At 42.3% G+C, this 15,090-nt stretch overlaps 1 pseudogene; it reads right to left on the bottom strand.

The window, feature by feature from the left end:
• Positions 1-11,533: 11,533 nt before the first annotated feature.
• Positions 11,534-12,984, bottom strand: LOC133923438 (probable long-chain-alcohol O-fatty-acyltransferase 4; annotated as a pseudogene).
• Positions 12,985-15,090: the final 2,106 nt, after the last annotated feature.

Raw genomic sequence — 15,090 nt, forward strand, 5'->3', positions numbered from 1 at the left:
AACTGATGGTTAAATGCGTCACTTAAACACACTATCAAGATCTTGTCCTTAGCAACCAAGAACTAGAGATTTGAAGATCAAATCATGATACACATGCAAATTGCAATTATGATTATACAATCCGATCAAGGAAACCATATCTACCATGCTGCACATATTAAACTTGACATGCTCTACTACTTGACACATGGATTACATGGACACATACACACATACATCAGATTGCAGCTAGATTTAACATGCCTAAACATGAAAACACATCTATATACATACTAGTAGCAACTTGTGTTCAAACATACCCTATGCATCCTAGTGGCAAAGCATAGCTTAAAGGTTACGCATACTAGTTAAGAAAATCGATCATATATATATGCTAGTTGGTCAATCAAGCCTATACATGATACATGCAATACTCGATCATACATATCCAATTCATTCTAGTTTATGCACTTGCAATTCTTATGCATACTAGTCCATCCATTCTTGAACTCACCTTTCTAGGAAAGAAAGAAGATGCAAGAATGTTTGGATAACAAAGATGCTTGATGATGCTTATGATCAAGGGGTGGTGATGAATGACTCCTCTTTAATCCTTCCTCTTACTTTAGCTTCTACCATGTCCAATCCATAATGTCATAGCCATGATTAAGCAAGCACGAGAGAAAAAGAAGAGAGGAGAAAGAGATGAGTTATCTTCGCCATGCCATAACAAAATGAATGCCTAGCCAAGCTAAGCCCTCCCCTTCTATTTATAATGAAAGCTACTTGGAAACCAAGAAAACTCACTAAATAAATTTGTAAATGCATGCCTTGGGAAAATTGGGAAGATGATACCTAAATCGGTTATGTGTCAAGAGGCTTGACACATAAGCTATTTGCATGCCTCTGGTGTCTTAGTAAAATAACACCTACTGTCATAAGGTGGCATGGTAAGCATTCATGGTCAAGACAGGTTACTTTGGTAATTTGGCTTTGTGGAAAACATGAAAATTTTGGTGATCTTTGGTAATTTGGCTTTGTGGCAAACAGAGGGGAGCAGGGCATGGGAGAGGGTTGGCCGATGATCACAGAGAGAGCAGAGGAGAGGGGCAAGTGGGTGTTCTGTAGGTGGTGTGAACGCGGCCGATGATCGCGGCAGGGTTTCGGTCGGTGGACAGAGCGGAGAGAGAGAGGGGAGCATGGGCTGCTGCTCTGTGGTGTGGGCGTGCGAGTGATGGCTGGTGGTGTGATTTTGGCCGGTGTTGCGCAGAGAGAGAGGACTGTGAGATGTGAGGGTGAGATATTTGTGTAACAAACCAGTTGATTGTATTTGAATTGTATATAAATGGATGTGTGATAATTCAATTAGATGTAATTGAATTGAATTGAATTTGTAAATGAAGTTGAATTGAGATGGACTTGTAGAACAATTCAATGCACTGATTAATTTACAAATTAACTTGGTGCTTTCTGGAATACTTAGCCCAAAATAATATATTTGAATATATACATACGAGTATATATACATATTGAAATATATATTCCTTGATTTTATACAATTTTAATAATTAGAAAAAGTTTTAATTTGGAGCGAATTTTACTATATTTTTATATGCTAAAATTTAGGGTGTTACAGCTAGAACAAGCTCACGACTACTGATAGCATGAAAAATAGTTCTTATATACACTAGGCTATTAGCGGCATCATGGCTCGTCCAACACGTTCCTAGCACCAAGTGAACGTACTAGTTTGCGCATAATAGATAGATACCAAAAAGAAAAAAATACTGCTAAAGCTTGGTCTTTATAGTTATTTTAAATAATCCTTGATCTTATATCATAGTGATGATTAAAGGATCGACACATGTATTGATTGATGATCATGTTTCAGGGATCATAGATATCAAATCAATAATGTAGAAATATGTTACGAATTATGATGTTGAATTAACCAGCCTTGAGATATTACTGAATTTTTATGTGATGTGTCATCAGTTGTAGTCTTGGATAGTGTACCTATAGGCCTAAAATCATCATTGATCCATAGAATATGTAGTAGCATACTTATAGGCTGCCAAACACTACTCTATAATTAGATAGTTATAAAGATAGTTTTTAAGTATGCTATGAAAGATGTTATGGGGTATGAGCGATCAATATAGAATTTGCTCCTCTTAGATGACGAAAGAGGTATCCCTGTGCCCCTCAATATGGTTGGGCTAAGAAGTTCATGGTCATACCAATGTGATTAAAGAATTAATGGTTGGAATACTTACTCGCATTGGACATGTACGTGGGCTACACGAATATCGATATGTGAAGTTTTAGAGTCCTAATGAGCTTTCAACATTACAACCCATTAGTGGGCTCTATTTAAGTCAAGGTGTGGAGCTATGGGTGTTTCAATCATCCCACCTTGAAACCCTAGTCAGGCATATGGTGCTAGCACATAGGTCCATGACGTTTCATCCTTGAACGTTTGGATACTGTGGAGGTGTTGATGTTGTTGTTGCGGTGCTGATGGGTGAAAAGGATGTTAGGAGACATTTGGTTCGTGATAAGATCGACTACTTCCTCCACATTGACATGCGTGATATTGGATTGAGCTGTTCCAACTCTTGTTTCGCTGCTCTATACGTCTAGTGGTAATGATCTATGATCTTCTACTCATATAGTTTCCTTGATGAGGACATCACTCCCTTGGATACATACAATGATCCTCCATTGAACTTTCAAGGTCCAATCACAAGAGCTCGCGCACGACAATTAAATTTAGAGGTGAGCTCGTTCCTAAGCAACTCTTTATATAATTTTGAGAATAGATTACTACCTAATGATTATGTGTTGTTTAGGAATTATGGAGAGGACAAGGAAACACATAGAGGAAGGCTTGGAGGCGTGGAGGAGCAGCTAGGACGTCCAACAACAGCAGGAGGTCCAGTCCAACTCGAGTCCGAATCAGCCTCGGCCTCCAGGACCAGCGAGCAATAAAACGGACGCCCAGGACGCATCCGGACTCCGTTTTCGACGATTCACATATGGTTGGAAAGATAATTTCATAAGGAAACCAATGGCGTTGGTTTGAGGTCCAAATTCTTTCTGAGTCAACGGGAAACGTCGAAACAAGTCAGCATCCAGAATCTGTCCCGGTGCTGCGTCACCGTTTTTGGTCCGTTGGGCCATGTATCGTGTTGGAGTCCATTAGGGACGCGTCCAGGGGTCCTTGGCCGACCCTAATCCTTTATATACAGTAGCCGCCACCCTAATTAGGGTTGGGTTTTGCTTAGATTATTCTGTCAAGAACAGTTTCGCCGTTTCGTCGGTTTGTGAGACCCCAACTCGTGAGATTAATCATTCATCTGCAATTTGGTTGCATTCTTCCTTGTTCTTGCTTGTGTTCTTCGATTCGCAGGCAAGGATTTTAGCCTTCTTGGCGAGATCAACCGTGCAACGCCGGTTGATAACCAGAGGAGACGTGGTGCTGCAATTGCGGGGTTTCGGATCGTGTTGTTCGGAAGCCGGATCGACTTGTGTCTCGTTTCCACCAAATCGAGAGTTACCAGAACCTTTCGGAAGATCGGGAACCCTTGTTCATATTAAGTGGTATTCAGAGCTTCAGGTATACCGTCAGGTTCATATCTACCCTTAGTTTCGAGTGTTTTCGCCTTCGTTCCATAGTCCACTGCCATATCGTTTTTTTTCCTGTCCTACAACCCTTCCGCGCCTTTAGCTTTTGCATATTTCAGTTTCAGAGTTCGTCGTGTTGAGTTTGTGTCCTGGTCAAGGTCTTGTTGCTGGTTAGGTCGTGTTAGAGTCCAGTTCGTGTGTTTTCCCCCACCGTTTCTATCAAACCCTAGCCTCCGTCGCATATTTTCCCCACTTTCTTCCCGTTTTGTCCTCTAATTCGGAGTCGTTTCTCAAATCGGGCATAACTTTCGCATACGAACTCCGTTTTCAGAAAAGTCATAGAGTTTTTCGCATCGAAACAGCGTTTCGGATCCGTTCGTCCCCGGCTTTGCCGGGTTCGGCGAAATCAGAATTCCCAAATTCGCCTCCGAAGTTTGAGTTTTCAATTTCCAAATATTTTTCTCATTTTACGGCTGAACTTCAGAAAATTCTACAGGCCACGTCTTTCACTTGTTTAAGCTCAAATTTTCTATGGTTCCCTCTTGTGTGCTCCTAAGTGAAAAAAAAAATATCAAAAAAATAAAAAGAAAAAGTCGAATTTTCCCAAAAAAACAACGACAGCCCAAAAAAATAGAAAAAAGAGAGGGGCAAAAGAGGAACAATATCTAGAGGAGCACATAGAGAAGGGCAAAGTGAGCTGTGTTAGCGTGTGCTGTTTAGTTCTTTGTTTCTATTGCTCTTGCTATCCATCATACTTGTTTCTCCACCTTGTTTAACACACATACTTGGTACTTGCAACACTTTAGGCCAGCAACGAGAACAAGTACTTGGGACTATAATTCAGCATTACTATCTGTTTCTGATTTGTGTTCCACATATACATATTTGTTCTCTTTGTGTGCCTTCCAAGCCCCACAGATTCTTCTGGACAGCACTGGTTTGCATCCCTGCAATCGCTCGCACGCCTTCTAGGTATCCTTTGCTTTGCTGATAAGAACCCTGGTAAGGACTTGGTAAGGTGTCTACCTTTGCTGATCTTGATTGAGAGGCACCACTCCACCTTTGTAGTATGATTATTAGGGATAACCTTCACTGTTTGTTGTTGTGTTTGTTTCCACAATGTCAGTTGAAGGAGATAAAACGCCAAAGGATTTCAAGGAGTGTGTCAGCCAAGAGCAGCTACAAGCTGTTGTAGACAATGCTCAGAAGGAGATGAGGGAGACAGTCATCAAGGCTGTCACTGAAGCGATAATTGAGATGAAACTCGCAAACGCGATTGAGCGGGTGGACAAACGGTTATCCGAGCTCACCGACAGGGTAAATGCTTTGGAAAACCGTCCTGTGCACAACGAAGATGTGAATGAAAGCAACACCGGTGATGAGTTGTATGATGACGATGTTAATGTTGATCCAGCGGCGACATTGCAAAACAGATTACGGCGTCGTCTTCGCACTAACACCACAGGTATGGGTGGCGTTCCACATCACCACCACCATCGAGGTATGTATAATCGAGCTCCTGAAGATCCTTATGCTAAGGTTAAATTTACTATACCTTCTTTTTCGGGACATTATGATGCTGAGGGATATCTTGATTGGGAGATGACAGTAGAGCAAAAATTTAGTGCCCATCAAGTACCTGAACAACATAGAGTTAGACAAGCCACTAGTGAGTTTAAAGATTTTGCTATTATTTGGTGGACTGGTTTAGCTGCAGATGGTGCCACACCTCGTACATGGGAAGAGCTTAAGGTTGCTATGCGTGATAGATTTGTTCCCCCATCTTATCATAGAGACTTGCGTAAGAAATTGATGCGCTTAGAACAGGGAGATAAATCTGTGCAGGATTATTATGGTGAGCTTCAAAAGGGCTTGATGCATTGTGGCATAGTAGAGGGAAACGAAGATTCTATTTGTCGATTTTATTCGGGTTTGAGACGTGAAATCCAGGATATTATTGATTATAAAGAATTTAACAATGTCAACCAGTTGTTTCAGTTTGCTATGCTTGCAGAGAAGGAGTTGCAGGGGCGTGAGCAGCAGGGCAAGTACAAGGCCAGCACCACATACACGCCGCGCACAGGACCATCATTTGGGCTGTCCAAACCATCCACTTACAGGGCTCCCTCACCAGCAAGCAAGCAACAAGCAGCTACGGCACCAAATCCTGTCACTACACGACCTTCGGGCTCAGGTAAAAATTCTGTTTTGCAGGGACCTTCCAAGAGTGCTTCCTCTGTTGCATCAACGGGACGCACCTCTGGCATTCAATGCCGTCGCTGCCATGGATTCGGTCATGTGCAGAAGGATTGCCCAAGTCAGCGGGCATACATTGCAACGGAAGATGGGTACATCAGCGCCTCTGACATTGAAGAAGAAGAAGAACCAGTTGTTGAGGAGAGCAACGAAATCTTGGCCAGTGATGACACAGCGACCTATAGGAGCATCATTGTGCAGCGGGCGCTCAGCACAAAGGTACAACAACCAGAGAAGCTGCAACGCCATAACTTGTTCCAGATTTTCTTCGTCATCCAAAATCGGCGAGCACGTGTCATCATCGATGGAGGTAGTTGTAATAATTTGGTGAGTTCAGATTTGGTCAAGAAGCTTGGCTTGACCACACGCCAACACCCCCATCCATATAATCTTCAGTGGTTTAATGATGCTGGAAAAGCTAAGGTAACACAAACTTGCAGAGTTTCTTTTTCCATTGGTTCCTATGCTGATTATGTTGACTGTGATGTGGTACCTATGGAAGCTTGCTCACTTTTATTGGGTCGACCTTGGGAATTTGATAATGATGCTATACACCATGGTAGAAGTAATACATATACTTTTATGCATAAAGGAAAGAAAATTACTTTGGTTCCTATGACCCCTGCTGAAATTGTACAAGCTGATAAAGAACGAGCTGCTAATTTGCGTGATACTAAATCTGAAAATCAGCAAGTTGCTAATTCTCTTTACCCACCTAAAAAGGATAAGTCTACACCTAGTTCTAAGGTAGAGGGCATAAAATTGAAGGGTGGTGTTATGCTTGCACTAAAAAGTGACCTTGCTGAAATTTCTAATAATGATATTTGCTACACCTTGGTTTGCAAACGAGTTTTGTATTCGCTTGATGATGTTATTAGTTCGATACCTCTTGCTGCCACTAACCTTTTGCAGGAGTATGAGGATGTTTTCCCAGCTGAGATACCCCCGGGACTGCCACCTATGAGAGGGATAGAGCATCAAATCGATTTGATCCCGGGAGCAACATTGCCAAATCGTGCTGCGTATCGAACCAATCCCGAGGAGACTAAGGAAATTCAGCAGCAAGTCCAAGAGCTTTTGGACCGCGGGTATGTACGTGAGAGCCTTAGTCCTTGTGCTGTTCCTGTGATTTTGGTTCCTAAGAAAGATGGTACTTGGCGTATGTGTGTTGATTGTAGAGCCATCAATAACATTACTATTCGATATCGCCATCCTATTCCTAGACTTGATGATATGCTTGATGAGTTGTGTGGCTCTGTAATTTTTACAAAGATCGACTTGCGTAGTGGTTACCACCAAATTAGAATGAAACTTGGAGATGAATGGAAAACAGCTTTCAAAACTAAATTCGGATTATATGAGTGGTTAGTAATGCCTTTTGGTTTAACTAATGCACCTAGCACTTTCATACGTTTAATGAATGAGGTTTTAAGAGCTTTTATTGGACGATTTGTGGTGGTTTACTTTGATGACATATTGATTTATAGCAAGTCTTTGGATGAACATATGGATCACTTACGTGCTGTTTTTAATGCTTTACGTGATGCACGTTTATTTGGTAACCTTGAGAAGTGCATCTTTTGCACGGATCGAGTCTCTTTTCTTGGCTATGTTATTACTCCACAGGGAATTGAGGTGGATGAGATGAAAATTGAAGCCATAAAGAGTTGGCCGGTGCCCCAAAACATCAAACAGGTGAGAAGTTTTCTTGGACTTGCAGGTTTTTATCGTCGTTTCGTGAAGGATTTCAGCGCCATTGCTGCCCCCTTACACGAGTTGACAAAGAAAGGTGTGGTGTTCCATTGGGGTAAGGCACAAGAGGAGTCCTTTGACACTTTGAAGGACAAGCTTACGCACGCGTCATTGCTGCAACTTCCAAATTTTGGTAAGACCTTTGAGCTAGAATGTGATGCTAGTGGAGTTGGCATTGGAGGTGTTTTGATGCAAGAAGGTAAGCCCGTTGCATACTTTAGCGAAAAATTGCATGGCCCTGTTCTTAATTACTCTACGTATGATAAGGAATTGTATGCACTTGTACGTTCTTTAGAGACGTGGCGTCATTATTTGTGGCCTAAAGAATTTGTTATACATTCAGATCATGAATCGCTTAAGTATCTTCGTTCTCAAAATAATCTGAATCGTAGACATGCTAAGTGGGTTGAATTTATTGAATCTTTTCCTTATGTTATCAAACACAAGAAAGGGAAGGATAATATAATTGCTGATGCTTTGTCTAGACGATATGCTTTGTTGTCCCAACTTGATTATAGAATTTTTGGACTTGACTCAATAAAAGAACAATATGTGCTTGATCCTGATTTTAAAGATGTATTGCTGAACTGTAAAGAGGGACGTACATGGAACAAGTCTGTAATCAATGATGGATTTGTGTTTAGAGCTAACCGTCTATGCATTCCAGTTGGTTCCGTTCGTCTTTTGTTGTTGCAGGAAGCACATGGAGGAGGATTGATGGGACATTTTGGTGCTAAGAAGACGGAGGATATGTTGGCCACACATTTCTTTTGGCCAAAGATGAGGAGAGATGTTGAGCGGTTCGTGGCACGCTGTACCACATGTCAAAAGGCTAAGTCTCGCTTGAATCCACATGGTTTGTATATGCCTCTTCCTGTTCCTTCTATTCCTTGGGCAGATATTTCGATGGACTTTGTTTTGGGATTGCCTAGGACTAAGAGAGGGAGGGATAGCATTTTTGTTGTTGTGGATCGTTTTTCTAAGATGGCACATTTTATACCTTGTCATAAAAGTGATGATGCCGTTTATATTGCTGACCTCTTTTTCAAAGAGATTGTTCGCTTGCATGGTATGCCTTCTACTATTGTTTTTAGATCGCGACGCTAAATTTTTGAGTCACTTTTGGCGCACTCTATGGAATAAGTTGGGTACAAAACTATTATTTTCTACTACTTGTCACCCACAAACTGATGGCCAAACGAAGGTAGTGAACCGCACTTTGGGTACCATGTTGAGAGCTATTTTGAAGAAAAATTTGAAGATGTGGGAAGAATGTTTGCCCCACGTGGAGTTTGCTTATAATCGGGCAACACATTCTACCACCAAGGTAAGTCCTTTTCAAGTAGTGTATGGTTTTACCCCTCGCGCTCCTATTGATCTTTTGCCTTTACCTACCACTGAAAGAACACATAGTGATGCTAGTGCACGTGCTGATTTTATTCGTAAGTTGCATGAAACAACTAAAATAAATATCGAAAAGATGAATGAAAAGTATAGAATTGCTGGTAGTGAAGGTAGGAAAGAAGTCAAACTTGAACCGGGTGATTTAGTGTGGTTACATTTAAGAAAAGATAGGTTTCCAGAGCTGCGTAAGTCTAAATTAATGCCAAGAGCTGCTGGTCCTTATAAGATAATTGAGAAAATAAATGATAATGCATATAAACTTGAGTTGCCACCCGAGTTCGGGATTAGTCCTTCTTTTAACATTGCAGATTTGAAACCTTACTTGGGAGCCGATGATGAGCTTGAGTCGAGGACGACTCCAATTCAAGAGGGGGAGGATGATGAGGACATCACTCCCTCGGATACATACAATGATCCTCCATTGAACTTTCAAGGTCCAATCACAAGAGCTCGCGCACGACAATTAAATTTAGAGGTGAGCTCGTTCCTAAGCAACTCTTTATATAATTTTGAGAATAGATTACTACCTAATGATTATGTGTTGTTTAGGAATCATGGAGAGGACAAGGAAACACATAGAGGAAGGCTTGGAGGCGTGGAGGAGCAGCTAGGACGTCCAACAATCGGGAACCCTTGTTCATATTATTCCTGATTGAACAATATAGAAAATTTTGATTTATATCGTAGCCTGGTACAATATCTCTTACCGTTGAGCTCTAAAATGCTCTCCACAAGGCGTTGTATGGTTTGAAACCAAATTGTGTGGATTGCTTCCTTCTCCTTCCAATACAACAAATATGGATGTATTCTGAAAGCCTAAAACACCTCCGCTTGCTACAGGACCATGAGAGGCGACTCCGAGGGCAACATCATCTCTTCCGTTGATTCGCCAGCTCCCTCTCCCTCCAACGCCCTCGCCGACATCTGGGGGAGGAGGCATGTCTTTCACGAGTGTGCATATATACTTCTAGTATCTAGGCTAGGTAGTTTTCTTCCCGGTGGTGACGACGGCGTCCCCAACTTGGGTTTATCTCCTCTTCACCAACAGCAATGGTGCCATTTTTGGCGATGGTTGAATGAGGTTTGTTCTACTTTTGCTCTGCCTTTTGGCGAAGGAGATGAAGCTTCTGTTCATTCCCATGTGCAGGTTGCGTTTTTGGGCCAGTGACTTTGTTCCTGGTGCTGAAATGGATTTTTGGATGGCTTCGGATAGAGCAACTATGTCAAGTCGTCACGGATCTACTTCTAGGTCTTTCCTCCTGCTACAATTTTCCTTTAAGTACTTTGGCCCCTATAAAGTATGAGAAAGATTGGCGATGCGGCCTATAAAGTGCAGCTGCCTAGAGATTGCGAGATGCACCCTGTTCTTGATCACACACGATTCCTGTCATGCTTGCCTTGGAGGATACATCAGTTGCTCCGTAAGTTATACTCGATCGTCATTTGGTCACGGAAAGATTATTATGCTTTGCGTGAGAAGTTTCCTACTGCGGCAGCATGGGGACAAGCTACGTCCTCAGAAGCTGAGGCGTCATCACTCAACAAATGCGGAAAATCTGAAAGGTGTATTGTGTCGCAAGTGTGCGTGCAGCACGTGAGTTGGAGCCAGCTGGCTATTAGGTGGGCCCAAGGGGCCAGTGTACGAGAGGTACTGTGGTTTAAATGGAGAGAACCGTAGCAGTAGCTATCGTTGAATTGAATCGTGCAGTTCCTCCTCCCCCAAATTGATCTGTTCCCCTACCTAATTAGTGTGCTAAACTGCTATTTACCCTAAATTCCCTAATTATCTACCAAAACCCTTACTATATCTTTTTTAATCTCAAGCTCAAAATTGACAGCACAACTCAGGATACAAGAGCTGGTGGTTGGATGATGCTGCCCTTTACTACTCCTATGTTTCAGTTTTCTGTTTTCATTTTCGATTTATAACAATTCAGGAAACATTGTTGAAAATATGGACACCACAAATACTACATGGTTTCAGGATCCTACATTAGAATGTTCATAATTTCATCATTTACTATTTTCATGAAAGCATTATGCGAAGATTCTAAACATTCTGAAATGCAATTTTTGAATTTACAAAAAAAAAATGCCGCAAAAAAACTGAATATTCCAGAAAATCATAACCAAGATATTTAACATATATTTATTGTAACTTAAATTTTAAGCTGTTACAAGCTAGATACTTACCAGTAAGCGTGCACTAAAATTCATGTAAATAAGATATTTATTGAATGGTGTATATTAATATATTTTACATCATTCATACCGTAAAGTACCAATGGCATCGTCTTCTCACAGTTAATAATGATTTTCTAACTGCATAGATATATATATATATATATATATATAGATATATATATATATCATCTTAATAAGAGCATGTACAATATAATGCTTAAAGAAGGTTTTTGTTTATAGGATAAAATTGGTTTTTTTCTCACCTACGATAGCACAGGTGCTTACTTAAGCACCACCGCTTATAGTAATGCTATCAAAATATTTAACCATATTTAAACACTGCAGTATTTATTTACATTAAAAAAATATAATTTTATACAGATGCTTAACACTCTGGTTACTCAAGCACCTAGCCAAAATCAACTGTTCATGCCCGAAACATACCGGAGCAGTTTTTGACCGACGCCCAAGAAGTACGCCGGCACCGCTGCCCACTCCTCCAGCAGCATCTCCTCTCCACCCTCCCGGCAAATCGGAGGGAAGAACAGCCAGAACAGTGTGCATGCCCGCCATGAACAACACCAAAAGCGGCCAAGTCACTTGTCGTGGCGGCGGCGGCCACCCCCTTGCCGCCCACTGCTGGGTGCACCAGTCCTCAGCCAGGCAGCACGCGCCATGGAGCAGGAAGAATGCGACCATCTCTCCGGTGGGCGACCGCAGGAGGAGGTAGTACACCATGACCTCATGCATCACCCCGGACACGAGGAAAGTAGCTAGGGCGCCGGCTCCCTTCCCGGCGCGCGCGCACACAGGGTCGTAGACCGACGAACGGAGGATGGATGAAACCATAAGGTTCCACCGCCGACCCCAAAAGTTGCGCAGCGACATCGCCAGGATTGGACTGTCGAACTGCCGCTCCATCTCCATGCCGAGTGCGCGGCCGGCGGCCGCGGTGCAGGGGAGGAGGATGGATAAGAAGCAATAAATGTGAACGCCGTACATAAAGTAGCGCACGTAAAGATTGAGCCTGTTCTTGAACTGGTAGAGATGGAGGACGACGGCTAGAATGGCGACCTCGACCGCCCAAGAAACGATCTTGGTTTTGGAGGCACCTGCGTCCCCGGGACGGCCGCCGCGGCGTCTGAGCTTGACGGGGAACGCTGCGGTGAAGAGGAACGGGCCCACGGGGAGGGCGGGATCGAGCGGCCCGCGGCCCGCGGCGAGGAGGGCAACCTTGAACGTACCAAGCCAACCCAGGAAGAAGCCGGCGATGGATCGGAGAATGGAGGAGGAGAAGGCCATTGGGACCGCGGCGAAGAACACGACCACCGGTAGCAGAGCGGCAAGGCGGGGGAGACCTGGGCGGAGGCGCGAGCACGCGGCTCGCGCGTAGAGCGCGGCAGCCGAGACAGCCAGGGACACCATGGGGATGCTGTCCCGCAGGAGCTCCATGCGTGACACGGTGGCTCTGGAACAAAAATATGTGAGACCTTTGTGGCTTTGTGTCATCATTTTCTTATCTTCAGATTAAGAATCGAAAATTAATTCATGCGGCTAGTTTTTTTTAGGGTAATGTAATGTTATCGTTGCTGCTACGCACCATAGATTAATACGCGAGTGAGGTTCAGGTGGAAGAACACCAAGTGATAACTGATAAAATTGTTGTTGCTAACGAAATCGTGTAGATAGTTTCCTATGTTTGAAGGCAACTTCGATCTATATCGGTTGTATTTGAGATGACGACAGGACTATGAAGGTGATTTGTCATGATCCTGGGCCTGGAAGGTGAGATGTTAGGCAGGGATGAACAGGGACTTGATAGGCTGCTTCAACAACATTTAAATAGTAAGACATTTGAGGTTTTGTGATGATGACCTTGTGTACTTCGGCAAGAAAGTTGCTCCCTACATGAAAGGCGAAGCTTGTAGAACTCTTGTGATTCTCATTTCATTTCCTCACCCTCTGGTATTTCTTTTGTCTCACTACATTTTACACTTTAGTCCCTATACTATTGCATAATTACAGAACACACATATACACAGCAACAGTTAGGCACAGTGATATGGCTCAGATTGTCAGGATGAGTTAGCTGCTGGAATGGACAAGAGGATAAGCTACGGTATGCAAAGACTTCTGCTGAAGAAGATAAGGAATAAGGTGCAGGGGCAATTCAAGTACTGATAAACAAGCTGCGACTGATGAATTCTTGTGTTATCCGACCCTCCAATTAATTAAATACAACTTGTTACACGTTGCTCAGCTATTGAACTACTTTGTGAATCCCAATAGCTCAAGCCATGCAAACTGCTATGATGGAGGGCCGTCGACACTAGCAAGCTCGTCAACGAGAACGCTGGCTCGGGCAACTGCTGCAGATTGAGAGGGAGAGGCTGGGGTCGGGGCAGTGCTAGGGGAAGGGGCACAAGCAGTGTCGTCATGCCATGGTTTGCAACCTCACATCAAGGAACGATTCATTCATTTATCAAGTGGTGCACACATATGACAAACTAATTTGTAACAACTCTCTTATCCGACATGCGTGATGAAATTCTTAAGTACATCTTATACAATGTTGAATAAATTACAACACTTAACCATCCACAAGTTCTCTGATTAACACGAGTTATCACCAATTAGTGCACTATAAAAGCAACATGACAATTTTGAAACTGTATTTGTATCGCATAGCTCAACTGAAGTACAGTATACATCTCAAAGCCTATTTGTAACACACTAAAAAGAATTTACATCACATTGCCTGCTCTGGCCAAAGCAGCAGTACTTCTTGTTTCCTCGCATTCGTGATTATGCACCAGAAATTAATTGCACGTGGTTCAAAAGTTATTTTGTGAATGCTATGCTCATTTGATGCCTTGCATAATGCAATCGCTATGCAGTCAGTTGTATCAATAGATGTAGAACAGTGAGAAATCTGACCAGAAAAAACATATAATTTTACATGGCAACAACAACTGGTGCCAATGAAAACTGAGGGCACTAGCAAAATTGTGTCATCACAGTTCTTGCCCATCCAAATCTGGTCTGACAGGATAATCAAGGCTCTGTAGAGCTGGTATTCTTCTCAAATCCTCTTCTGAATACGCGGGGATGAACCAATATCTTTTGTCATTCCCAAAAACCTGATAAGAAAACATTTGTCAACTAGAAAGTCTAAGATAGTCATGCATAGAGTAACTTTTGCATTTGCTAGTATTTGACAGACAGAACTGGTACGAGCAGTAGGTACTGTAGCGATAGGTCCATGCCTAGGGACTAAGATGGCATCTTCTTACGAAGTTATCTATTTCCTTAGTAGTTTTGATTAGGTTCCTACGATAATTATTAGTTTTTACTTAGATGCCTTGCTGGCTACGGAAAATTTGGCACTTCCATTGTATAACTTTTCCACCATTACTAGAGTTTTTTCTATGTTTGCCCCTTCAAGCCTTGAATAACAACAATCGCACAATGATTATGTGATAAGAACAAGACAACAGCTATCATGGATATCTTAACTATCTGTATCCCCATGCACAGCCGACATACTCCCTCCGATTGCAAATGTAGATCGTTTTAGGCTTGTGCACAAGGATTAAGAAAGTAGATTAAATGACCATATTGCACTTCATTCATTATACATTGGAAAAGATAACTCATTTATTTGTAAGAGTGGTAGCATTTATTAAACAAGAGCAAGATACAAACAAAAGAGAAAAAAATGCATAAAAGTTCGAGAATGATTTATATTTAGAGAATAGTTGAGAGGCTAAAACGACCTACATTTGCAACCAGAGGGAGTATGTTTAGGGATTTCACCGCCACCTCATCATGATAGGTGTATTATTCTCTTGAAATAAAGTTAATTTGGCTATGCTTGGCCATAGAACC

The sequence above is a fragment of the Phragmites australis genome, chromosome 7, assembly GCF_958298935.1.
Source record: "Phragmites australis chromosome 7, lpPhrAust1.1, whole genome shotgun sequence".
Classification (NCBI taxonomy): Eukaryota; Viridiplantae; Streptophyta; class Magnoliopsida; order Poales; family Poaceae; genus Phragmites; species Phragmites australis.